We start from the raw sequence: 26,929 nt of genomic DNA on the forward strand, positions 1-26,929 counted from the left end.
TCAGAAAGGGTGAGGCTCTTAGCTCTGACCTCTTGGCTTTCTTCTCTGAATCGGCTCTGTGTTTCTTATTTGATAAGACGGTTGGTTACATCTACACCATGGATATCAACAAAACATGGCATATCAAGTTGCAGTAAGACTAAGCACTCCCCTTGTATTAAGGCTGGGCAAGGTGACCCAGTATGAGGAATAAGGTTCCAAAAGCCAGCAAAAGAGTTGGAGACAGGCCCTGCTCCCTCTGTTAGGAGTCCCACAAGAAGATCAAGCTACACAACTGTAACATATATGTGGAGTGCCTGGGTCAGTTCCATGCAGGCTCCCTGGTTGTTGTTCAGTCTCTGTGAGCCCTATGAGCCCAGGTTAGTTGATTCTGTGGGTTTTCTTGTGGTGCTCTTGACGCCACTGGCTCCTACAATCCTTCCTCCCTTCTTCGGCAGGATTCCCTGAGCTCCACCTGATGTTTGCCTGAGGGTCTCTGCATCTGTTTCCATCAGTTGCCTGATGCAGCCTCTTTGATGACAATTGGGCTAGGCACCAATCTATGAGTATAGCAGAATATTGGTAGGCATCATTATGTTGAGTTTTTTTTTTCTTGGCTAGTTGTGTTTCATTCTATCCTAGGTCTCTGGGCCATCCAGTCTCTGGGTCTTCGTGGTCCAGGCAGTGTCAGGAGTTGGCTCACTCTTGTAGTATGTGTCTCTGGCTGGACAAGTTATTGATTGAACATTCCCACAATTTGTGTGCCACCCTTACCCCAGCACATCTTGTAGGCAGGACAAACTGTAAGTCGAAGGTTATGTGGCTAGGTTGGTGTTCCAATCCCTCTACTGGGAAGTCTTGCCTGATCACAGGAGATGACCAGTTCAGGCTATGGACCCCTATTGCTAGGAGTCTTAGATGGTATCATCCTTGTAGATTTCTGGGAGTTTCCCTTACAGTAGGTTTCTACCTCACCCTGAAATGTCCCCCTTTTCCAGTTGTCTCTATCAGTACTCTCCTCCTCTACCCCTCCATCTGATCCTTCCTATTTCAATCCCCACCTGTCCCCAGTCCACCCACAAAATCTATTCTATTTCCCCTTCCCAGAGAGATCCAAGTGTCCCCCCTTGAGCCCTCCTTGTTACTTAGCTTCTCTGGGTCTGTGGATTGTAGCATGGTTCTCCTTTATCTTACAGCTAATATCCACTTATAAGTGAGTGAATACCATGTTTGTCTTTCTGGTCTGGGTTACCTCACTCAGGATGATTTTTTTCTAGTTCCATCCATTTGCCTGAAAATTTCATGATGTCATTGTTTTTAACAGTTGAGTGATACATGTACCACATTTTCTTTATCCATTCTTTTGGTTGAGGAACTTCTAGGTTGTTTCCAGGTTCTGGCTATTATGAACAAAGCTGCTATGAACATAGTTGAGCAAGGGTCTTAGTGGTATGATAGAGCATCCTTTGGGTATATGTCCAAGATTTATATAGCTGGGTCTTGAGGTAGATGGATTCCCAAATTCTTAAGGAATCTCTTTATTGATTCCCATAGTGACTATACAAGTTTGCCCTCCACCAGCAATGGAGGAGTGTTCCCCTTGATCCATATCCTTGCTTAAGCTGACAGGATGAGTTGTCACTTACATTACTGATCTTAGCCATTCTGACAGGTGTAAGATGGAATCTCAGAGTCATTTTGATTTTCATTTCTCTGGTGGTGAAGGATATTGAACATTTCTTTCAATGTTTCTTGGCCATTTGAGATTCTTCTGTTGAGAATTCTCTATTTTGATCTGGATCCCATTTTTTAATTGGATTATTTGGGTTGTTGATGTTTAGTTTCTTGAGTTCTTTATATATTTTGGAGATCAGCCTTTTGTCAGCTGTGGGGTTAGTGAACATTTTTTCCCATTCTGTAGGCTGCCATTTTGTCCTGTTGACGGTGCTATTTGACTTACAGAAACTTTTCAGTTTGACGAGGTCCCATTTATTAACTTTTTAGCTTAGTGCCTGCACTATTGGTGTTCGAGTCAGGAAGTTGTCTCCTATGCCAGTGTGTTCAGGGCTGGTTAAGGGGCATATTTTGATGGCTGACACTTTGTGTCCCCACTGAGTTATTCATGAACTCCCAATAACTAATCCCAAGTGAAGAAAACTCAAGACTTGACATAACTAAGATTAAATTACTGTAGAGGGTTAGGAAATAAATCTTTCTCACTTTAGAACTGTGTGTGTGTGTGAGAGAGAGAGAGAGACAGACAGACAGACAGAGAAATCACTTGGAGTTTTTGATGTTTTATTATCTATGAGTAATTACATTTTAATGCTAGAGAATCAACCCAAGGACACCAAGGTGGCTCACCTGGTAAAAACACTTGCTGCTTAGTCATATAATCCCAATAGCCTGAGTTCAATCCCTGGAATCCACTTAAAAGGTAGAGGAGAGAATTGTCCTCTGACCTCCACACGGGTGCCATGGCATGCACACACATCACACCCATACAAATAATTACTTTTAAATAAAAAAAGACATTCATCTTAAAAGGCCAATTAAATCTGTAGCAACAATTTGAGGTTCTATTTAAGAAAAATATCCCAAGTCAAATTATATGGTAGTGATAGTATTTACATGGTCTATTTGCCATGAGTTATCATTGCATTTTATCTATCCAAAAGAGCCAGCAAATGATCATGAGGGCAAGTGAGTAACTATTAGATGAAACAGAAGTAACACAAGTGAATAGTTAGTTCCTGTATTAGTTAGGGCTCAACCTTCCTAATACTGTGACCCTTTGATATAGTTCCTCATGTTGTGGTGACACCCAACTGCAAAATTATTTCATTGCTATTTCATAATTGTAACTGTGTTATTGTTATGAACTTTATTGTAAACATCTGATATGCATGATACTTCATCTGCAACCCCCACAGGTTGAGAACCCCTGCTCTAAAGGAACAGAATTGGCAGAATGAATAGATATTACAAAGGGAATTTATTAGACTGACTTACACAATACTACCTGAGTAGCCAGACAATGGCTGTCTTCACAATGGAGACACTGAGAACCCAGTAGCTGTGAGAACTACAGAACCCATGAGGCTGGATGGCTCAGTGGCCCCCAACTTGGTGCTAATGACCTGAAGGATTCCTGGAGTGTCACTGGTCTTTGGTCCACATTGGAACCCCAAAGAAACTGAGTTTTGATAGCAGCAAAAAAAAAGGCAGCAGAATAGGTGAACTTTCCAGCAGGCCAGAAGGCAAGCAGACAAAAAGTAAAGCTTTTCCCTCCAACCCCCTCTTATCTGGGCTTCCACCAGAAGGTGCCACCCACCTTTAGGGTGGTGTTTCCCATTTTAATTAACCTGATCAAGGACATCTCTCACATATCTGCCCTGCAGCTTGTCTCTTAATTGATTCCAGATCTATTCAAGTTGAAAGCAAGAGTTACTTTCCTGAGGAAATAGAATCCTTGTTCTCTAAACCTTTCACTGTGTTGCTCTTGTTAGTGTCCTGACTACTTTGGTGACAGCTTGACACAAGTGAGAGTCATCTGAGTGGAGGGAACCTCAACTAAGAAAATATCACCATAAATCAGACTGTAGGCTGGCTTGTAGGGCATCCTCTTAGTTCATGGTTGATATGGGAGAACCCAGTCCACTGTGGGTGGTGCCACCCCTGGGCTGGTAGTCTTGGATTTTATAAGAAAGCAGGTTTAGCAAGGCATGGAGAGCAAGCCAATAAGCCACACCCTTCCGCAACCTCTGCATCAGCTCCTGCCTCCAGGTTCCTGCCCTGCTTGAGTTCCTGCTGTGACTTCCCTCAGTGATGCCACTTTACCAGGAAGCAGAAGCAAAACAAATCCTTTCATCCCCAGTTTGCCTTTGGTCATAGTGCTTCATCACAGCAATGTCACACCGTGATCAGTCTCCCTGATCTCTGTGAAGCTCATCAGACAATAAAAAAAAAATGATGATAATAATACATACTTACTCCCCAGATCCACGGGTTTCTTCTGGTATCTCTGGCCTCTTGAGGATGGTCAGTCTAACTGACACCCTGAATGGATTAATTCTCACTCACCACTGGAGGGCAAATGGCTGCCAGTCTACTCTTTGCCCCCATTGCACTCAAACTGGCAACATGCACTGACTACCCTCTCCTTCAAGTGTGCAATGGAACCATCAGTATCTGACTCACCAGTTACCTCATTTCTGGTTGCATAACACGCATACCTAAAAACAGAACGCTATTACCTGAAGCTGGCTAACTTCTAGTTTATGACAGGTAAATTATAGCTTGCGACATTACAGTTTATGACAGGTAAAGAACTCTATGATTTGGATCAACTCCCTGCCCTGCAGGAGGTTCATGGGTCAAAGGCTTGGTCCCCAGATGATGAGACACCTGGAAAGTGGTCAGATCATGATGGTTATAACCTAAGCAATGATCAACACATTTGTGGATTTATAATTGGACCATATTACTGAGAGGGGGTGGAAGCTAGGAGGTAAGGCCTAATTGAAGGGAGAGGTCACTGGGAGCTTGCCTTTGATGGGCCTAGCTTGTCCAAATTCTTCATCTCTGTCTCTCGACTTCCTGACCCATGAGGTGAACAGCTCTGCTCTTCCACACAGTCACTGTCATGATGCTCTGCCTCATCATGTCCCCGAACAACAGAACCATGGGCCCATGGGGACAGAATCTCTGAAACTATGAACCAAAGCAAATCTTTCATTCTTTGAAGTTGCTTATATCAAGCATTTTGTCATAGTGACGAAAAACTGACTAATACATACACAGTGTTAAGTAGCATGATAAAATCGGTAGTTGTTGCTTCTAGACCAATTACATTGTTTGGAGTCTATTACCTACCACAATGGGTGACAGTTGTGCTTGAGTGTTTTGATATTTGGAGTTTTATAGATCACATTTCCTGCAACTGATATTTAAAAACATGTTCTCAAGCTGGGCAAGGAGGTACAGACTTTAAAACCAGCACTTGGGAAACAGAAGTAGATGAGTTTCTGGAGTATATAGTGAGTTTCAGGCCATCCAGGGTTACACAGTGAGACACTGGATGGATGGATGGATGGATGGATGGATGAATGGATGGATGGATGGATGGATAGATAGATAGATAGATAGATAGATAGATAGATAGATAGATAGATAGATAGACAGATTGATAGGTAGGTAGATAATAGGTAGGTAGATAAATAGATACATACATACATAGAATCATATTCTCATCTCAAGGAATAAAAAACTAAAGAATAAGAAAAACATTTTTGTCTTCCCTTTATGTAGCTGTCTGTTACTCCTCATGAAACTACTACAGAAGCATGGGATGCTCAGCCACTCTCAGACTGTAAACACTTCTCTCACTAAAAGAAATTCGAGCATTGTTCTGCCCTCTGTGTGTCAAAATGTGAAAGCAACATCCAGAAAAAAAAACAATTTTGTAAGGTAGTGACTGTGCTCTGAATGTTGTCCTCTCCAAATCTTGTGCCGAAATTTAATGGCTGCAGCAGTAGTGACAGATAAAACCTGTAAGAAATGATTAGACATGAAGGCTCCACCTTCATGGGCAGAGCAGGTGCCATTATAAAAACCTGTTTGCCCCTGGCTTGTGTTCCCTTTCAACATCTGCCATTGGATGATGCAGCCAGAGGACCTTGCCAGATGCTGGTGTTGGATTTTGATACTAGACTTCTCAGCTTCCAGAAATGTGAGCCAACAAATAATTGTTCATTGTAAATTGCCTAGTATCCAGCATTCTTCTATAGAAGCACAAAACAGATTAAGACAGTGTCTATGTATGACAGTTGAAAGTTGGCTGAAGCCCTGTTTGAGACACAAACTTAATAGGCAAAAATCTCCTCCAGAGGTTTCTAGGGAAGCATCCGTTGTAGAAAAAGAAAACTAACCAAATCCCACTCAAACTGTTCATTCTTTCAAAGGCCAGTGCACGAATATGATACAGTGCATGAATAATTCATTAACTTAAGTTGCTTTTTTTTTAGGACTCAAAAATTTGTCACAAACATAAAAAGCACACACACACACACACACACACACACACACACACACACACACACACTGCACCTTTAGTTCATTCAAGTGTGGGCCTGTGTGCTCCACGATGGGAAGTTAATATCTGTTCCATATTTAGAACTTTATCATATTCCTATAAAAAAGTCATTGTACGGATTTTCTCAGTTACTTTCCTAGCACTAGAAAAATCATATTTTCTGATTATTTCTATGACAAGAGAACAAATTCACAATAGAGAACAACAAACCGGCAACATAAAAATAACAACACAATCATGGCTTTGCTTTTATGTGGCTGTTAGTTAATTCAATTGCATGCGGTGCAAAATTGATTGCTTTTAAATGCTATGTAGATCATAACAAAGAACAAATTACATGGTGTTAATATAGAGAGTAAGTGAGAAATCCTCCTTAAATTTCATATTTTAAATTCTGCTTTGAATACTTGGAAGCCACTGAACAGATTTTGAACAACCACCATCTGATTTTCTAGGAGATGGATAAAATCTCTGGCTTTCCTCCCCTCTTCCGTTGCAAGCATACAGATTGAGGTTGTGGGCAAAGAACTGAAAAAGAATTTTTATTAGCCAACACTGGAATTCACAAACAGCAACAAAACAGACCAGAAATCTTTATCGAATGATGCTAAATGGTTGGTTTGGGGTGCAGTGTCCTGAAGTACTGAATGGCATTTGCCTGTTCTGCCAGATTTGCACAGGAACAGCGCCCCCTGCTGGCGTCATCATGAAATCCACCTTCAACATTGCTTCTGGAAACCCGTGATGGGTTTTTTTTTCCCTATTTAAAATGAAGCAGGACTTTTCAAGGCCTGTGAAAGAACGCTGCCAGTGTCTACACGACCGACCAGAAGAGCACACATCACACCCTTTCGAGAGAGAAAGGAAATCCACAGAGATATAAGAGAATGACAAGCTTGCATTTTCTGGGCTTCCAGACACAGACCAATCTTTCCTAGTTCAACAGAGGAGAAAGCTCATTTAACAGCATGGCTTTTAGCTTATGCCTCAACTCTGAAACAGGCATCCTTGGACTCCTCCGTATGCTCACATAATACTCAACAAAAGAACCCGGCCTGGACCAGACAGTGTTTATGAGAGCATTTGTTATGTGTCTTATACATTTCTGTGCCCGTGTTATAGGCTGGCCCATTCCATTCTTACAAGGGTCTCATGGGATGGGTTCTATTATTATTCCCATTTTTCAGACAAGGGAAGCAACTCAGAGATGTAGATAACACACAAGATCAAAAAGTAGCCTGCGAACCAGGTGATCTAGCTCACAGCCCGTATTATTTACCCCTGTTGTTCTTACGGCCTCGTTCCGTGACTTTTTCCTCAGCACTGCCTCCCAGGGATGTTGTCAGTCCATTCTGAAAGTACCCTGTGCCCCGTGAACTCCTTCAGTGAAATCCTAAGAAAGCTCCATAACTTTTTTCCTTGAGAATAAAACCGTTCCAGTAACTTCAAAGCATATGAACAGTTACTATGAGCCAGGCAGTGGTAGCATATGCCTTTAATCCCAGCACGTGGAAGGCAGAGGCAGATGGATCTCTGTGAGTTCCAGGACAGCCAGGGCTACACAGTGAAACCTTATCTAAAAAAAAAAAAAAAAAGTTACCATTCCAAGAAAGCATCTCCCAGCACCCGGCACCTGGCACCTCCAGGTGATGACTTCTCTTCTGTTTGAGAGAGGAGTCTAAGCTGGTTGCTGCCCATGTTGTATGCCTTTCTCTGCTGCTCCACCACTTGATGGTTGGGGCTTGTCTCTAAGAGGTCAGCAGATAGAAAGGGAAAGTATGGTATCTGGGAGATTTCCTTGCCTACAGTTTGCCAGCATTTCCTCACTCTGGCCACACTGATTAAACAGACTCATGCCTGGGGAGAGCCTCTGTGAGCTCTGAGAGCCTTTGGGACTAGGGTCACACCCTCTAGAAATCTTGTGCGTCAAGCCTTCTGATAGCCCCTAAAGCTCTCCTTTGTTGCTAATGCTCAGTAATCCATCACCATAGACAGTAGTTTTGGTTTTGAGCTCTATTCCATGCACCACTACCCCCCACTCCACTGCATCTGTTCTGAGGGTGGTCGGGTAGTGCTTACTTCAGCCCACCAGTCAGTTAATTGGCTTTCTTGTTGCCATGACAATACCTGACACAAAGAATTTAGAAATGAAAATCTTTTATCTCTTGGTTTCTGAGATTTTTGTCTCTCAGCCTCTACCCTTCCACTCTAAGTGATCATGACAGCAGGAGCCCATGACAGGGTAGGTTCTTCATGATGAACAGGAAGCCAAGAAAGAGGAAGAGGTCAAGGACTAGCTTATAACTTTCAAAGACACATCCCCAGTGGCCTAATTCCTCCAGATATACCCACCTCCTAAAGTGTCAACCACCTTATTGTGTTCAAACTATAAAACCCACCATGGAGAAAGTTAGTCCTTTGTCTTATGTCTGGCCATGCTACAGCTATTTTCTAAGTCACAGCCCCATACCCTGCAACACCAAACTGATTTCCAGTTTCCCTTTCCCACAGCTTCCAACACCATACTATCTGCTCTGCAGAAGACACAGATGCAGACACCTGGGGGGTCTCTTGAAGTCCTCACACTTTGTTTCCAGTTAGGAATACATGCCTCATATCCTTGTATTGTTACATAGCATAGCATAATATAGCATAACATCATAACATATCATAACATAACATAACATAATGACAGCCATGCTCTGTAAGGAAATGTGTCTAACTTTCCATTTTATAACATAGTCTCTTTGAAAGAGCTGGAGTTAATGAAATCATAGGACACCTCCAGATTCACATCTTGATTATCTTTGGAATCCACAATTCTATGACCCTGCCAGGTATTACACCCCTTACCCTACCTGAACTCTGAATGCATAGAAGTCACAGCTATGCTTAAGCTATGCAGTTGGTTGGCAAGGAATGATTGCTTAGTGTTACAGGTGAAACTATCAAAAAGCAGATACTGGGATAGCTTGGCATCCAAAGAATTAAGGATCAGCATCTGTGGACAAAACAGGAAAGAAGCAGGATTGATTGGGCCGAAGGCAAGGTCTTTGGTACAGATTTTAACAAGACCTCAATAGCACGTGGAAGCAAATATTACCCACTGGACTGGATGCATATTGAGTCAAAAGATTTCAAAGCCTTTAGGTCCCCATTGTGACCAGCCAGGCCACCAAATGAGGCTGCTCTTGACAACCCAAGGCCTACTCAGAGGCTTTCTGTGGACAGCCGGCCAATAAGTGCCCCATTTACAGGCATCTGAGAAATGCATCTCTGTCCAGCATACTCGAAGTGAACACATTGATGCTCTTCTCCGCTCCACCTGCACCAGAGAGAACATGGAGCATGGAAAGAAAGGGCCTGCTTTCCATTTTATTCCTTCTGTCAAAATGACCAGCTGGTTCACAGGATGTGAGCTTTATGAAATACAGAGTATGTCTACAGTGAGATGTCTAGTTCTGGAAGCAATGAGAAGACAAAGAAAATCCACAAACTTCTCTAAACACAAAGCTACTTCCCATTGTCATGGCAAATGGCAAGAGCCATCACAATTGGCACACCCCCATCCACATGCTTCTGCCTCTCACCTCCAGAATGAGAGAGGAACTCTCAAATCACATACTATTTGAGTGGAAGTAACAAATATACCAACAATAGGAGAAACCAATTATCAGATACAGCTGTATCATACGTTCTTAAAATAGTTCTTGTCCCATTCAAGTCTATGTTTACAGAAACTGATTTAACAATAGAGCCAAATTATTTAACACCTATATGTAATTAAAAGATAAATTTTCACAGGTGCCTAACCGAAGGATGTAGGCAGTTCTACAAATGATATACGAGAATGCTGGTTTTTACATATACTTGGAAAAAAAAAACATTAAAGACAATTCTGGGATAGCAGCAAAGCAGCTAACGCTGACTTAATTCCAAGCACTGCTCCAAACCGGAAGGCCAGGTGGGGATCGGGGCAGGTATTAAGAAAACAGCCTCAGGTACTCACTTTTCTGGCTCAAGAAAAGTCACAAAGGCCCCAAACACTAACTTTCCATATGCTCGGTTGTGGCACCCACAAGCTGTGAGTATGGGAACCTGCAGGTCGACCATTCTTCATTGTGGGCTATTTATGGAAAACCAAAGGGTAGGTGATGCTGACTGAGCAGGTGGATTTTAGAAAAATATTTCCCTAGCTGCTTTAACCTATGCAAAAATTCTAAACTGAAGAAAGCAACATGATGCTAATTAAAGCTGGAGCTCAGAGTTTGCCAAAACTGCTGCCTTTGATGAATGAGCTTTTCAAAGTCTCCCCAGCTCACGGAAGGTCTACCAGCCAGCGGGCTCCTCGTACAAACACTCTGTCATCAGAGTGCTTCATTCTGCCACTGAGAGGCAAGCCCCGTGTTATTTTAAAAGAATAACTATAATGATCACTATTTAACATTTAATTTTAAAAATCAAAAATATTCTAGACACTTGTATGAAATCTTGAAAAGATGTATAACCACTCCAGCTGTTGGGGATCACTGGTGGATAAAATCCTGGTAGCCCATGCTCCCATCTGGTAACTCTGTGAAATAAGACTTGGCATTTCTCGGCAGAGCTCATTGAGGACCAGAGATTGAGCAAAACTGGGAAGACTGAATTATCGAGGTGCTCCAGATCAAGGGCAGTTAAAATGGTGGAAAGCTTATTCACTCTGGAGCTGAGTGTGTTCCGTTTCTTTTTAGACCACAGGTCAGACGTGGGAAGCATGGCTCATGTGCAGCAAAAAGAATGCCCTTCAGAGGGGTGAGAGCGAAGGACTAATTCTAGCCAATGACATGTGAGCAGCATGGACCTGTGTGAGTTGTGAGCTCTTGGGAAAAGCCTGCTGGTGATTCTCCTGCTTGTGTATGTCTGCAAGAACAGCAGGGCTGTGACTGCCAGGCTTCGCTTGCATTTCTGTCAGCCTGGATCTCTAATTCTCCCAGCTCCCGATGACCTTTCCTTACCCACATGTAACCATTATCTTGAAGACAGCAGGATCACTCCCGTCTCTCGTCCTTTTTTTTTCTACATTTGTTTGCCCATAATTTATATGTTTTGGGCATTTAAACTTTAAGTAAATGGAATAATGCCACCTATACCAGTCAGTCTCCACATGGCCTTTCTGTTAAAACAAAATTAACATCAGATGAATTCCCCAACAGTTCATCTCTTTCCTTCCAGATGGACATTTGGGTAGTTTTGATGTTGCTGAAGCAACCAGTACTAGTACTGCCATACATGGTTTCTCATCCTTGAGCACAAGGGCAGGGGATTTCAAGAATCTGTACTTCAAAGGGAATCAGCAAGTTTAATTGTGTATATTCCCAAGTAAAAATGCTACCACCTGAGGAGTGCCTCCTCCGTGCAAGGACACTCCTTAAGTTCCACTGGGTCCCCACAGACCTTGGGATATACTTTAGAACAGGTCATTTGGGTGTTAAGTATCTCTACGTACATTTTGCCTGTTGTTGTATTTACATTTCACAGATGAGGGCGCTGGGCGCTGGGGTGTGCTTATTTGAACTAGGTCTATTTAATGTCAGATAGCAAAGGAGGAGGGCTCCTTCTGGAGTCTGTGCTTTTACATACCAAGCTTCCTTACCTCTTAGCTCCAAAGTCCATAGAGGTGCTAAAGCCCCACAGACTCCCAAGACCTGACAAATATATCCATGTTGGCCAATGTTAGATATGGATCCTTTCTTTCTTTTTTTTTTTTTTTTTTAAGAAAAGATTTATTTATTTATTATTTATACAGTGAGTGTTCGGCTTGCAGGCCAGAAGAGGGCGCCAGATCTTTGTGGTTGTGAGCCACCATGTGGTTGATCTCATTGTAGATGGTTGTGAGCCACCATGTGGTTGCTGGTAATCGAACTCAGGACCTCCGTCCGGATAAACAGTCAGTGCTCTTAACCTCTGAGCCATCTCTCCAGCCCTGATATGGATCCTTTCAAGTTCGCTTTTATTTTTACTTTCCTAACTGGAAGTTGGGCTCCATTTTACACATTTGTTGGTCATTTAGATTTGTACTTCGTCTGTGGCTGACTATTAAAATGGATTTTTTTTGAGTGTTTTTATTTTGGGTCATTTCCCTTTTTCTTATATATAATAATCAGGAAAATATTATGGTCTTGCATGTTGATTGATTTGTTTTTATACAATTAGTTATTTAGGCTATGACAGCAAGCATAGCCTTGTCTATATTCAAACAGCAATTATGTAAGTGGAGATGGTTTCACTAACGATGTCTCTGCTGCCACAATACACTTGTGAACAAGCCTGTTTATCAAAGGCATACCGGACTCGAGGCAGCCAGTTCTGAAAAAACTTCCTTTGTGTCAGATTAACTCAGAGACAGAATATATCTATCCCTGGAGTCTGATTCTTTTACCGGAGGCTAAGAAGCACAGCCCAGAATGGAGATTATAATGAATAGAACCTAAGAGCAATGTATATCTAGATGTGATCAACTAGACTTATTGAATTGTCTTCTTAGACGCGGATTAGGACACCAAACTGTATCCACAGTGAACCACATTTATAAAGGCATAACAGAACAGCCACTCAATTTTAATCTGGCTTGACAAGGAGTCGGGAGTAGGCGCCACCAGGGTGAGGCTAGCTCAATGATGTAAGTGCTTGGTGTAGTGTCTAGACAGCTACAGCGGCTTAAAGCATCTTGACTTTAGTGAAAAAATTCAAGGCAGAAAGAAGAGATAGAATACAAAGAGATCCTTCTCCCCATTTGACTCTAGATTTGTTTTCTGCCATAGACCTGTGAAGAGTTTTTCTCAAATCTCCCAGGTGACTCCTTATGTTCCGTCAGCCAGATCTCCAAGCTAAGCTTGGCAAAGGAGAACAACATTGCGGTGGTTGACTTAATTAATTTGTGATTCATCCCTTGAAACCGAGCAAGCTACAGTTTAAACAAAACTGCACTCCATTAGCAAAGAGGTAGAGGAAGCAATCATTGAGCAGACTGTCAGCAAGAAATGAGATAGAAGACAGGAGTCCTACATCAATGGATGAGGCAGCCCCTTAGCCATCCTGATGTTCCTCCCTAAAGAGCATTCCTTGTACTGGGAGTACAGCTCAATGGTAAAGTACTTGCCTACTATATGTGAGGCCATAAGTTTAATTCCCAGGGTGTAAAATATAAAGAAAGAAATTAAAATGCATTCCTGGGACTGTTGGCATATTTCCAGAAACAGGCATAGTTTCAGAGAAACAGTGTCAAAAAATTTGAGCATAATTCCAATTTGCACTCTGTCAAGCAAGTGAGCATATTCACCACCTGCCTTTTAATGCTCTGTGAAATGGTGGTGACCACAGCAACCTGTCATCAAAGGCCTATGGATGAAGCCAGCCATTGTATGTATGATATGTCTGGATGAGCACAGCCAGCAGTGTGTTACCCACTGTATTCTGCTCATGCTCTCTCCTGCACACAAAAAGCAATCACTGTACCTGATAAAAAAAACAAGCACCCATTTTCCCATTCACCCATAACACACCTGTGCAATAGTGTGCCAGAAGAAGGTGTACCAGCCAGTGGCAGACAAGCCCTTCCCCTAGACCAGACAATCTCATCTAAGTTTTATATGCTAAGCTGAATTCCCAATACATTCTTGTATGTTCTAAAATAAATAAATAAATAAATAAATAAATAAATAAATAAATAAATAAATAAATAGGGGTTAGAGAGATGGCTCAGTGGTTAAGAGCTCTTCTAGAGGACCTACGCTCAATTCCCAGCACCCACATGGCCACTCACAACTATCTTTAATTCCAGTTACAGGGGACCTGATACCCATAGCAAAACACCAATGTACATAAAATAAAAACAAATTTTAAAAAACATAAAAGAGACAAAACATGTTGCATGTTTAAGAATATAATAGCTTATTTATTTAATATTGAGTGTTTATTGCATGCCAGTGACTAAGCTAAGTGCTGTACATGCGCGCGCGCGCGCGCGCGCACGCACACACACACACACACACACACACACATCTAATCTTAATGTTTTGCAAGAGTCTTGAGTCTTATGAGGTTGTTGCCTCTATGTAACTTGATTCTGAAGAGAAAATTATGACCATGTGAGCCTAACCTACAAGTAGAGAAATTCGTATGCATGTGAGTTTCTGACTTAACAAGTGATAAGTTGTCTGCCACACTTGACTTTCTTGCATTGTCAATTGTGCAAAATAGAACATGAAAGGCAAGAACTCGGTGCCATGTCATCATCAGAATTATATACTTTAGAAGAGATGCTCTTAGGAATAAAAATGAAAAGGGCAACAACATTGCATTACTTACCTCGATGCTTAGCTGTCAGGAAAGGTAACCGGGACCTGGGACCTGGTGTCTGTTTCTGTCACCCTCACCTTCTAAGCTACCATGAGTGAGTGCATCTCTATCCATGTTGACCATGTTGGTGTCCAGATGGGCAGTGCCTGCTGGGAGTTCCACCGCCTGGAACACGACATCCAGCTTGATGACCAGATGCCAAGTGACGAGACCATTGGAAGAGGAGATGACTCCTTCAACACCTTCTTCAGAGAGACAGGCACTGGCAAGCGTGTGCCCCAGGAAATGTCTGCAAACCTGAAACCTGAAAGTTACAGACGAAGTTCACACTGGGACCTACCACCAGCTTTTCCACCCGGAGCTGCTCATCACAGGCAAAGAAGATGCTGCCAGTGACTTTGTCTGTGGCTACTACACCATTCGAAAAAAGATCATTGACCTTGTCTTGGACCTAAATCACAAGCTGGCTGATCAGTGAATGCACAGGTCTTGAGGGCTTCTTGGTTTTCCACAGCTTTAGCGGGGGAATTGGCTCTGGGTTCACCTCCCTGCTGAGGGAGTGACTCTATTCTTTCTGTTGACTGCAGAAAAAAAGTCCATCATCAGCTTTCTCCAGGACTGAAACTAAGGAAATGGTACCACCCACTTTTATTGTGGAACCTCCCTCCTCAATTAACATAATAACTCACAGGCCTACGCAGAGGCTAAATAATCTCTTGCAGGTGTGCCTGGAGGTTTGTCTCTCAGGTGACCCTAGATTTTGTCAGGTTGACAATCAATATTAATAATTGCAATATCATAAAAGGAAAGGAAGAAACGTTGGGGATGAAGGTTGTTGTTATGGCTATTGCCTTGATAGATAATCTCAAGGGGTGTGTGTGTGTGTGTGTATGATCATCAAGTTCTATACCTTAAATATATTCATTTATGGCCACCCAAGCAATATCAGTTGTGGGTTCCATTCAAGGACGTAGACATATCTAGAGAGATATATGATAGTCACCTAGAGACAGATTATTTAAGTACATTTGTAAGTAATAAACACATATATTTGTTTCAATTCAAAATAAATTTTTTACACAATGTATTATGCTCATGACTTCCCCTCCCCCAACTCTTCCCAGATCTGCCCCACCTCTCCAACCATCCAATGCCACACTTTTTCTCTCTCTCTTTAAAAAGTAAACAAACAGGCAAATAAAAAACCCAAACAAACTAGAATTTTAAAAAACAGAAGCAGCACAAGAAACACACACATAAAACACACACACACACAAAATCACAAAAAAATCAGAAACCCTAATATACAATCAAAAGACCAGTAAGATTTAAAAAATGCCCAAACAAGGCAATATTAGACCAAAAAAAAATTCTACAAAAGTACTACTGAATTTGTTTTGTGTTGGCCATCTACTATTGGCCGTGGGGGCTACCCTTAAGTGTGGTTTATATATCCCGCGAGACTCCATTGGAGAAAATGAATTTATCCTTTGCAAGCAGGTGTCATTTGGAGATAGCTTCTTGGTTAGGCATGAGAGCTCATGTCCACTTCCCCCTCTCACCCCATCTGGCTTAGATCTGTGTAGGTCCTGTGCATGCTGCCACAGTCTCTATGAGTTCATACATGCATCAGTCCTGTTTTGTCCTGTCCGGAAGACACTGTTTCCTTAGTGCCATCCATCCCTCCCCTCTGGCTCTTACAATCTTTCTGTCTCTTCTTCAGCGCTAGCTTCCTGAGCTCTGAGGGGAGGGGCTTGGTAAAGACAACCCATTTAGAACTGAAGGTTCCACAGTCCCTCACTGTCTCTCTGTTCGGTTGTGGTCTCTGTATTTGTTCCCATATACTGCAGGAAGAAGATGTTCTGATGATGGATAAGCAAGACACTGATCTATAGCAGAGTATCATTAGAAGTCTTTTTTTTTTTTTTTTGCCATGTTCCCTTAGCAGAACAATAATATTTGGTTTTCCCCAAAGCACATGGTATATCTAGATTCAGGTTTTTTGGGGGGAAGTGATGGGTAAGGGAATAGGTAGATGATGATGACGACGACGGCGGCGGGAGACAGATAATAAATTGGTAGGCAGGTAGGTAGATGATAGATAGATAGATAGATAGATAGATAGATAGATAGATAGATAGATAGAAAGAAAGAAAGAAAGAAAGAAAGAAAGAAAGAAAGAAAGAAAGAAAGAAAGATTAGCAAATTGTTATCAATTGTTTGAGTGTAGTGTCAGACTGTTCACTCAACTATTCTCTGAAATATTTGGACTATTTGAAAATCTTCATGATCAAACAAAGTTGGGGAGAACGAAGAGGAAAATATCCATGCCTGCTGATCCTGCTGACACATTAATTCTCGCCTGTACTTTTTCTGGGGTTTCCCTTGGGACTCCACTGTGTCCGACCCATCTAGAAGACAGGGACAGTGGCTGGAGCCACAGAGATCTCATTCTGAGAGTCACAGACATCTCCTGGGAAAGATCTCCTATCAGATAAGACAGAAATAAAGTATAACATTCTTTGTGGGAGTCTGCCGGAATCCAGCTACAACCTGCTCCCATTTTTTGGAGGGTTCTTGGGTGGAGGAAAGAGGAATGAGGAAATATTAGGTAGAAATATAGAAAGAGACAATAAGAAAGACAGAGACACAGGATAGCTGCGGGGCAGGGTGGAGGGGGACGCCTGGGTCAATACCCAGCCTCCCAGAGCTTATTCAAAAGGGCTTTTTTTTTTTTTTTTTTTTTTTTTATGGTAGTTTCTGCTTGAGTCCATGCAGCTTTTTTTTTTCTTTTTTTTTTTTATTAATTTATTTTGCAATACAATTCAGTTCTACATATCAGCCACGGATTCCCTTGTTCTCCCCCCTCCCGTCCCCCTCACCTTCCCCCCAACCCCCCCCCCCCATTCCCATCTCCTCCAGGGCAAAGCCTTCCCTGAGGACTGAGATCAACCTGGTAGACTCAGTCCAGGCAGGTCTAGTCCCCTCCTCCCAGGCCGAGCCAAACAATCCTGCATAGGCCCCAGGTTTCAAACAGCCAACTCATGCAATGAGCACAAGATCTGGTCCCACTGCCTGGATGCCTCCCAAACAGATCAAGCCAATCAACTGTCTCATCCATTCAGAGGGCCTGATCCAGTGGGGACCCCTCAGCCATTGGTTCATAGTTCATGTGTTTCCATTCATTTGGCTATTTGTCCCTGTGCCAAAAGGGCTTTTTATAATATGCCAAGGGGAGAGGCAAAAGACTCCCCCTTTCAAGATCAAAACACACCGTACAGCCAAGTGTAGACCCTTCCAAACGCCTGGTAACCACGCCCCTGGCCAAATCATCCCATTATGCAGCCCTGCTGGGTACAGCAAGCTCAGATTCTCTGACTTTGAGTAAGGTCTCACTAGGAAGCCTCTGTGGGCCACCACAATTCTTGAACTCAGAAAAACAACTCAGATGTGTAGAAAGTATGTTACTTTCTATGCCTTGCCTTTCATGAACCTTCTATGTGACTAATACCAAAGGAAAGACTAAAACCCAAGAGCTAAATATGACTTTCCCTTTTAGTATAATGTCTTTCAAGTAAAGACTTGTTCTCTTTACAGTAAATATTTGGTTTGGGGAATTTTTATTCCCACCTCCATCTCTTCTTTTCTTCCTGGGTATCAACACATCAGAAGCAGTTCACACTATGGTTTGGCCACCAGCAAAGAGATTTTTAGGCTCCATGCTGGGCACCAAGGACCTGAGTATTCCATCCGTGATATTTCTTATCTTGTCTCACCATTGGCATCTGCCTGCTGCTCTTTAGTCCTTTCTAGTCTCTCTGTGGGGTGGCTGAGCTACAGTTGTGCCATGCTGGCATCTGTCACTGAAAATACAGAAGTGCAAGCCACTGTGCTGGACGCACTCTGATGCCCTTCATCTTGGCCTGAGGCCTCTTCTTGGTCACCTGCTCCGTTTCTCTGTGTTTGTACTAGAAAGCTTAGCTACTCTCTGTAAACTGATCTGCAGTATGAGATTGCAATGCTTCCCACAGAACCCGCTGCTGCTCGCCTGGTTCCACGCTTATGAGTGTCTTAGGGCGGGAACAGTAAGTCGTCACAAGCCAGGTGGCTGAAACCAAGAGAAATGCATTCTCTCACAGTCCTGGAGGCGAGAAGCATGAAATCATCATATGATACAATTAGTTCCTTCCGAAGTCTCCAAGGAAGAATCTCCTTGTGCTTTTTCCTCAGCTTCTAGTACCTACCAGCAACTCTTCATAGTCCTTGGATAAGGACCACCTAACTCCAGTTTCTGCTTGTACCTTCACGCAGCATTCTTCCCTCTCTAGGAGTCCTTTTCTTTTACAAGGACCCTTGTCCATAATCTCCTCCCCAGGCAAAATACCAAGAGCTTGATCTTAACTCTGTCTGCAAAGACCCTTATTCCAAGTACTGCCACATTCTGAAGTTCCACTGGACATATCTTCAGGAGAATGCTACTGAATCCACTATCATTTTGGAATTCAGAGCATCTCTGGTTTTAGTGTCTTCCGAGACTGTGCAGGAGAGAAAACAAGCTATCATACCCTGACTGCTCTGGATCCCTCTATGGGCTTCTGTGGTCTCTGTGTACCTTTCTTTTTTTTTTTTGGTTTTTCGAGACAGGGTTTCTCTGTGTAGCTTTGCGCCTTTCCTGAAACTCACTTGGTAGCCCAGGCTGGCCTCGAACTCACAGAGATCTGCCTGGCTCTGCCTCCCGAGTGCTGGGATTAAAGGCGTGTGCCACCACCGCCCGGCCTCTGTGTACCTTTCAAGATGTCAACCCAAGAGGGCTAGGAAATGCTAACTCCTGTCTCACTGCTCATAGGATCAAAGCCAAAAATAAGATAAAGCCTAGTAGGCATTTCAGTAAGCACCCAATAAATAGTCTCCATCATGATACTGCTAATTACCTTTGTGCTGTGGCAATTATGCAAAATTAAAACCTACTAATAAAACTATCTTACATGATACATCAAAAATGATTGCTCTCAAGTTATCAACAAATGTAACATTTCCAGTTGTATAGACCTACTGTTGATTCTCATAAATACTAAGTATGACTGAAATAAAGTTATAAGATATAAAATCTTAGAGTTTTTCATAGAAACAAATATCACAGTGGAAATCTGTTACTGAACATCTGCATACTGTCTTCTGAACTTGGCATCCTAGGAATTAAACAGGAACAAGAGGAATTCTTCCAGAAATGTGATAGTGTTCTGTCATTGGTGGGTTTTTTTTCTTCTTTTTCTTTTTTTTTTGTAAGACCTAGTGGCTGATGTTGTTTCCTAGGAAACAGGTTGACATTTACCTTTCTGACCTTTAGAAAAAAAGAAAGAAATCTCTACCGAAGGCTCTTCCAACCTCATTCTAGGTTCTTGCTGGTTGCTGGTGTGAGCTTATTTCTTACAGCCACTGTTGATAGACTTTCTATAGATAGTCACACATACATAAACAGCCACTGAGGGTCTACCATGCTCTGGGTCCTGAGGAGAATTAGACATTCACTATGATCCTTGACATCATCCCATGCAGTCATCTCTGAGAAATGATCCTTGCCACTTTCCTCATATTTTGTGGCTCTATTTGATACAAATCCTGACAGTCCTCTCCATGAAGCCACTAAACTCAGAAAGATGAAGTATGGAGGATGAGGATGGCTTGGGGGACAGATATAGAAGGGGTGTGTATCACTTTTGCTAGTATTCCATAGGTTCCTTAGTTATAGTCTCATATGACTACAAAGAAGTCTGGAAAGGGTCATCTGGCTCTGCTTCTGAGAGAAAATGCCTTTTGGTGAACATCATAGCAGACCTTGCCGGGCAGCAAGTCCTTGCCCCTCCAATTTAGTCAAACTGAGTTGTTCTTCTCCCCTATCCCTAGGGTTAGAAATCTAGAAGACAAAAGCCCAGATAAGAACCTTCGCTCTCTGCCCTCCACCTCTTTTTCTTCAAGCAAGAAATATATAATAGCTTCACGGGCTGGCTTTGATATATGATCCCACTGTGCACCTCATTTACACTGTGGAATGTGCTTTGTAGAAAGGTAGGCTATTCTAGGAGCATATAGGGCCTTATAAATTTTAACAAGAAAATGAAGAAGAGACGGTACATAGCAAGTATTGGGAGGTCAAAGCCGTAGGCCCATGTACGACAGAAGAACAGCAAGTCTAAAAAGACTCTTGACTATTGTGAGCCACTTTTTTATGATTTATACCACATCATCTAATTAACCTGACACTGAGCAATGTCAAGCTATTCATTTTACTAAGGATGCATTCTCATTAACAATCTCTACTCTATATGTGCCTGGCAGGTGGTAGGATTTTCCCCATTCGCTGGATTCGCCACTTTTAAAATACACAACACGGAAAACAGCAGCAGCTGAAATATGGCGTCGTCATAGTTTCTTTTACAAATACATGGGCAGCCCCAATTAACAACCTAAAATTATTTGTTAAAGGTTCACATATGCCAGTGTTGACCGCTATAGGTAGTTTTAGGGAAAAAAAAAAAAAAAACCTTTATAAACCAATGTTCTTTCCCTTTTAAATTTAGTTATTGAACAACTATCGTCAACCACTTGCCGTTTGTTATTTTTTTTTTCAACTGAATGGGTCCTAGCCCAAAGGTTGAATAAGGAAAAACAGTCGGAAAAAAGTCCCATAAGATGGAGACAAGCTTGTGGGGGCGGGGTAAGGATGGAAACAAATTTTCAGGGTTGGGGGGGGATTAGGCCAGTTGTTAAGAGTCAGTATCTTGAAATCTTGAAGTGAGACATGGTGATACATAAAGAAAAATCAGGTTGGAAAGACATGGAGAAAGATAAAGGAGAAAAAAGGAACCTGAATGTATGAACTACTCCTGAGTTTGTGCAGAGAAGTCATACACATGCCTTGATTTTGTAGATTACAAAACATTCCAAAACAGCTATCAGAATATGAAAAAAAAATGGGAACTTCAATAGAAAACACTGTTGGCTAAATAACCTAATATATAAATACAATGAAACTTTTTCTAATTTATAATGGGTGTCAATATATGTATGTGCATAGACCCAATACTGTTTAAATCAGTTTACAAGAGACACACAAAACCAATTAGATGGCACAATAAAAAAAAATTAAAGAAAAACTGATAAGAAGTAAAAGAGGAATTAAATACTAAATTTTGTAGAACTAGAGCATGGTGTTGTATAGCAGGGTGATAAAGGCCTCCTGGAATCAGTCATAACTGGATTTAAATCCAGCCTCCTTGCCTCCCATTCTGTAATTATTAGTCAAATTTTATTAAACTTCCTGAAGTCTAGTATGTGTACTAAAAATGGTAAAAATCTCTTTATCATTTAATTAGGGTAAGAGTTAAATTAAGGAGCATATACATATGTAAAGCAACTATTACATGGTATATGATCAACAAATGTTAATTCTCTACTGTTCCTTTATAAAAAAAAAAATAAGAAAGTCTGAGTCAGATAATAAACTCAAGAAACTCCAGCAAGGTTTATACGATGGTAAATGTGTTACCCTGTATTTCAATCACAACCAAAATCCAAATTACCTTCAATAGTATTTTTGGAAGAATAAGACACTCTATATAATAAGCTAGAATCAAGAATTTAAAAAATTGTGTGTCATAAGTCCTAGTGGGGAAGCAACTTCTATGGTTTTACTAGATGGATGTGATGTGCCTGTCAAACTATCTTCTAAATGTGTGTGTATATACCATAGGTCACCATTGTTGTCAGCCTCAATTCATAACCACTGGTAACACCCTTGAGAACAAGTGGCTGTGACTATGTCACAATGGCCCAATTGCCAGCCGTAGGTGGACATCTATAGCCACCCCCTTCGAAGTCTGGTCTCAGAGTCTTCTTTTGCAGCTTCATTCATCTGGGAGGAACTCTCAGCTCCTACTGATTACTCTGCAGTGAGAAGTGTGGTGAATCTGGTCAGCTTCAGGGACTTCCTGAAGCTATTTTGAGTAGTCTACTTTCCTTCTTAAGGAGTTCCCCTGCAGGATGGAGACAATCTCTGAGGAAACTGTCACACACAGGTAGTTTGGATATTGAACGACCTTCAGAATGCTGCCACTGCAGACCTTTTGGATGTAGGACCTTGGGGAGGTCTTTAGATCACTGGAGGCATGCCCATGGAAGGGATTGTGGGACCCCAGTCTTCCTTTTCCTTTTTCTTCAGCTTTGTTTCCTTGTGTTGAGGTACCCAGTTTACCTCATGTGCTGGCTAGTTTTATGTCTACTTGACACAAGCTACAATCATCTGAGAAGAAGGAACATAGATTAAGAAAAGGCCTCCATAAGATGGGGCTATAGACAAGCCTATGGGACATTTTTCTTAATTAGTTATTGATGGGGGAGAGACCAGACCTTTGTGGGTGGTGGTATCCCTAGACAGATGGTCCTGCGTTCTATAAGAAAGCAGGCTGAGCAAGCCATGGGGAGCAAGCCAGTAAGCAGCAGCCCTCCATGACCTCTGCATCAGCTCCTGCCTCCAGGTTCCTGCGCTGCTTGAGTTCCTGTGCTGACTTCCTTCAAGGATGGACTACCAAATAAACCCTTTCTTCCCCAAGTTGTTTTCAGTCGTGGCGTTTCATCTCAGCATGGATAACCCTAACCACGCACCTCACTTGCATTCCTGCTGTGAAATGGCTTCACTAAGAGCCCCAAAGCAATGGGACAACTCAGTCTTGGAATGAGCCAAAGCAAGCTTCTTCCCTTTACAGATTAACTATGGAGGTATTTTGTTTTGCTAAGGGGAATTTGACAATCAGATAGCATAACTTCGGCTGGTGTCTTTGTTTTTGTTTTCCATGGCTTTGTGACAAGGTCTCAATGAACCCAGGCCTCCCTTGAACTGGTTACATATCTGAGAACGGGCTTGTGATGTGGGGTATCTACCAGAGACAACTGCTCAGAAACAGGTTTAAGACAATAGAAAGTCTTTATTTGGCAGCCAGCAACTACAGTGAGTGTTTGGGGATCTGTAACCCTAAGCCTTTCTCAAGATGAGCTTTTAAGCACAAAAGACATATGCTGGACTGACATACTTCGTTTAACAAGAGTTGGCCAGAATCAGAACTACCAGAGCTAAAAAGCAAAGTAGTACATTTAGAGACTTTCCCAGAACTATGGACTTTGATGGATTAGGTCTTTGGTTTTTTGTTTTTGTTTTGTTTTTGTTTTTGTTTTTGTTTTTGTTTTTGTTTTTGTTTTTGGCAGGTGGTACTGTCTATGTGCTGAGTTTTATGGCCTGAATGCTACTTCCATCATGGAGTCAGCTGTGATAAGGTCTGGAGGCCTACTAAGGTTTGGGGGACTGTTACACTTGAACTCCCGATCCTCCTGTCTCCACCTTCCAAAAGTTAGGATAATAGACATATGACACCATACCCAACTTACATGGTATTGGAATTGACCTTACATACATGCTAGACAGGCACTCTACCAACTGAACGATGTTCTCAGACAGATATAATCATTTCTTATATGGGACAGAAGGAAGAGCCATAGAAAAATCACAGCTCGCTGGAGTGTACTTACCTCAAACTGAAAGTAGGGGGAGCTCAAGAAGTCTTCCTGAAAGAAACCATGTTTTATCTTAGTTTTTTAAAGATAAACAGGAACTGGAGGCTAGGGAGATGATTCAGTCAGTAAACTGCCTTTTCTGCAAGTGTGTGGGCCTGAGTTCAGATCCCATGATGGTGGTTTGAATGAGAAGGGCCCCCAGAGGCTCTAAAGTTTGAGTACTTGGTCCCCCCATTGGAGAAACTGTTCGGGAAGGATTCGAAGCTGTAGCTTTGTTGAAAGGGATGTGTCTTAAGTGTGGGCTTTGAGGTTCCAAAAGCCCCAGCCGTTCTCAGTTACCCCTCTCTGCCTCAGGGATGTATCTCAAGATGTAAGCTCTCAGCTCCTGACCCAACACCATCCCTGCTGCCGAACACCATGCTCCAACAGCCCTGCCGTGATACTCACAGACTCTGAACCTCTGGAACTGTCAGCCCCAGATAAACGCTTTCTTTTATAAAGTCATCTTGGCCATGGTTTCTTATCACAGTAATAGAAAATAACCAAGACAAAAATTGGTACCAGGAAGTGGGCTAGTGCTGTGACAGACCTGGCCATTCTGCTTTGGGAAGAAATGGAGAAGACTGTGAGATTTTGGACTAGACAAGTAATTGAACCCCGTAATCAATGGCAGCTTAATGGGCCATCCTAGTAGGAACTTGGGGGACAGTAGTGCTGAGAGCAACATGGACGATGGGGGCCCAACTCAGGAGGTTTCAAAGCGGGAACAATATTGGCAACTGGACTAGAAACCATTTTTCACATATTGGGGCAAAGAATTTGGCTGCTTTCTGCCCTTGTCCTAAGAATCTGCCTGAGGCTAGTTGAAAAGTAATGGATTAATTTCTTCGGCAGGGGAGATTTCACAACAGCCTAATATTGGTTCTTTTGTGTCGTTATTGCTATAACTACTCTTATGCAGGTTTGCAATTAAAAAAAAAAAAAGAACAAGTGTAATTTGAGGAGAAAAAGAGAGCACCTGGAAATTTAACGTTGGAGCTAAGGCTTGTGCTGAAAGATGAGAAGTTTAAATAAAGGCCTGTTCTGAAATAGAATAAAAAGAAGGGTGTCCTCAGGATGGGATCCCACCAGCTAAGCTTCCGATTTGTAAAAAAAAAAAAAAAAATGAAGCCTGGGGAATTTTCTGCTCTTCAAAAGCAACAACAAAGGGAAACTTAGGCAAATGTATTTCAAGGGGCCCAGGCTCCATCCCAAGTAGGTAGCCGGACTTGGCAACATTTTTCATGTAGTTCTGGCTTTAGAAAACGAAAGATCTGTACCATGAAAGATACACAAGTAAAGATTCTATAAGAGGTTGTAGAACCTGCCTCAGAAGTCATGGAGAGCCAGAGAGGCCATTGTATGAAGCTGTGAAAGTGAAGCCTGGATTGCCTTGAAGACCCCAAGATGTTGGAGACGGCAGAGCCATGAGATACCTGCCAATGAGAGCTGCAGACAGGGAGTGGAACCAGCCCATCAGCAAAGCTGGAAGGGTGGAACATTCTCGGCCCTTTGACATCAAACATGGAGCTACAGGATTTGGAGCTGCACTGCTGTGTTTCGATCCTGCTTTGGTTCAGCATTTCCTCATTACGCCCCCATTCCCCCCTTTTGGAATATTCCAAATGGTATAGTCTTTATATGTTGGGAGCATATAAGTTGCTTTTAATCTTTAAGAGATTGCCTTGCATTTCAGAAGAGACTTTGGACTTTTACTCTGTGTTGAGACTGAAAAATCATGGGGATTTTGAAGTTAGACTAAATATATTTTGTATTATGATATGGCCACAAGCTTATGGGGGCCAGGGAGTGGAGTGTGGTAGTTTAATGAGGATGGCCCCAATGTTTGAATACTTGGTCTCCACTGTAAGTGCTTGGACTACAAGGTGTGACCTTGTTGAAAGAGGTGTGTCACTGGGGGCAGGCTTTGAGGTTTCAAAAGCCCCTGCCATTCCTGTTAGCTCTCTCTGCCTCACTGTTGTGTCTCAAGATGTGAGCTCTCAGTCATGTTCATTGCTCCTCTATTCACAATATCTAGGAAATGGAAACAACCTAAATGTCCTTCAATTGACACATGGATAATAAAAATGTGATACAAATACACTATGAAGTACTATGCAGCTGTAAAGAAGAATGAAATCGTGAACTTTGCAAGAAAATGGATGGGACTAGAAATGATCATATTGAGTGAAGTAACCCAGGCTTAGAAAGATAAATATCACACGTTCTTTCTGATCTACGGATGAGAATACATAACAAAGTGTTCTTTACGGTGTAGATTTCAAGACGTTCATCTTAGAGCTATGGGGGGGGGGGAGATAAGAGGCAGGAAACCGGTAAAGAGTATGAAGGCTCTGATGATGGTGTGAGGTAGGGCAGAAGCAGTTTATCAGAGCTACCCAGGTAGAGACTGTAAGATTCAGGTGAATCTTCACCAAGATGAATTTATTATAACTCCCTTAAGACTGAGTATAAAGAGGGAAGAGGAAGCTACTCGTCTTGATTTGGGGATAAAGCATTACCAGAAAGAGGAAAAACAAGGAAGCAAGAGAGTGTCAATGGCTGTTACAAATAGCAGCACAGCACAGGGTCTCTACTCTGAGAAACAAGTCAGAAATAGAACAAGGAAGATGAGGAAAACCTGGAACAGGTGTAATGTGAATGTAGTAATAAGAGAGCTAGTGGGAAGCGATGATGTCAAAATTATAGAGGTTTAGGGATTAGTAGCTGTAACAATTCTGATTGGTGGAGGTAGCCCAAAGCTGAAGGTGGCTGATCATTATGCAGAACAACAGAGCTGCTGATACAAAAAAGTCACAGGTGGAGTACTGGAAACATCACAATGATCCTCAGAAGAAACGACACTTTTCTCTGAGCTGGACATTGTTGTGACAGTGGGCCTGTGGACAGTTT

At 42.1% G+C, this 26,929-nt stretch overlaps 1 long non-coding RNA gene across 1 annotated transcript in view; it reads right to left on the reverse strand.

Moving 5' to 3' along the window:
• LOC128118598 (uncharacterized) overlaps window positions 1–26,929 on the reverse strand; it is a 73,490-nt gene that overhangs the window by 18,585 nt on the left and 27,976 nt on the right. The window contains exon 3 of the long non-coding RNA XR_008221272.1: window positions 14,423–14,717. This is a non-coding gene — a long non-coding RNA (uncharacterized LOC128118598). The remainder of the gene's footprint in view (window positions 1–14,422; window positions 14,718–26,929) is intronic.

The sequence above is a fragment of the Peromyscus californicus genome, unplaced genomic scaffold (assembly GCF_007827085.1).
Source record: "Peromyscus californicus insignis strain IS unplaced genomic scaffold, ASM782708v3 Scaffold_22__1_contigs__length_63687245, whole genome shotgun sequence".
Lineage (NCBI taxonomy): Eukaryota > Metazoa > Chordata > Mammalia > Rodentia > Cricetidae > Peromyscus > Peromyscus californicus.